At 40.7% G+C, this 1,148-nt stretch overlaps 1 protein-coding gene across 2 annotated transcripts in view; it reads right to left on the bottom strand.

Moving 5' to 3' along the window:
• The window catches only part of rnf43 (ring finger protein 43), a 123,956-nt gene that overhangs the window by 46,525 nt on the left and 76,283 nt on the right, over nt 1-1,148 (bottom strand). The window lies entirely within an intron of this gene.

Genomic DNA, 1,148 nt, shown 5'->3' with positions numbered 1-1,148 from the left:
CAATTATGCTGAGTCAGGCTTGATTTTTAATAATCTTTTCCTGTTAAATAAATAAATCAAATCAAATCAATATGTTATTAGTTATCTTTCCAAAAATGAGTTCATATTTATTACTAAAATTTGATGTCACAGGCACTTTAAAGGGTGAATAAATTATCAATCTATGAACGTTATGYAGGTCTTGTAATGCTGTTCCTCGTGGCWCACTGTCCTGCATGTTTTAGCAGCAGTTTCTGTGCTTCAATACATCTGATTCAARTAATTAAATTACCCACTCAGARTGTCAWCAAGTTTAGCAGAAGCTTGTCAATGACTCATTCATCTCAGTCARGTGTGTTGAAGCRGGAAACCATCTAAAACATATAGGATCAGGGTGAAAGATCTCTGCGGTWGAGCATCGGATATCTTAGGACGAGATTTCGTGACATTATTTTCTCACAGCCACACATCACAATATGGAGGTACAAAAAAATCTAATGCAGTATATCTTTTTTTCTCCTTGTTTGAAGGGAACATAAAAACAGATCATCAGTCATCGTTTATAAGATTAAAGATGACAGCATTGAAGTGAAGGAATCTCCCTGCAACRGACACAAGAATCTCTGAAAACTGATATAAAAACAGAAGACAAGAAGGAAACGTTACCCTTCGAGGATTTTAAACCTCACTTTGTTTGCTCTACAGTCTATTCTGAGTGCAAGTGGTGCAACATGAACCCTCTGTGGCCGTCACCGTCTCTATAGGTTTTTTTATAGGTTGGCAGGACGGATTACAGTCAGACTAAATTGTAAACACGTCTCATCCAGAGACGGAGGCTTTACGGAGCACCACACATCCCGTTCGGTACCGACTGATTCATCCTCTTCAAAGGCCCCGAAAGAAACGAGCGCAAACTGAACGACAGCTGCACGCTGAACACCCCACCCCTCCCACCTCTCCCAGAAAATCCACCATGACCAACAGCTCTGAATCTCACCAAGAGAACGGAGGATGCAGGTGGCTGGAGTTTATTGCAACACATAGTTTCCAGGGAGCCAAAACAACACGGAAGACCCTCACACACACACATACACACAATCACAACAAGCACACACACTCCTCTTTCTGCAACTTCTTTGGATTTCAAAGACCATTAGTGTGTGTATGTG

This window comes from Austrofundulus limnaeus, unplaced genomic scaffold (genome assembly GCF_001266775.1).
Source record: "Austrofundulus limnaeus strain Quisiro unplaced genomic scaffold, Austrofundulus_limnaeus-1.0 Scaffold357, whole genome shotgun sequence".
Classification (NCBI taxonomy): Eukaryota; Metazoa; Chordata; class Actinopteri; order Cyprinodontiformes; family Rivulidae; genus Austrofundulus; species Austrofundulus limnaeus.
The sequence above is the reverse complement of the archived record's forward strand: the minus strand, read 5'-3'. Positions and strand labels throughout refer to the sequence as shown.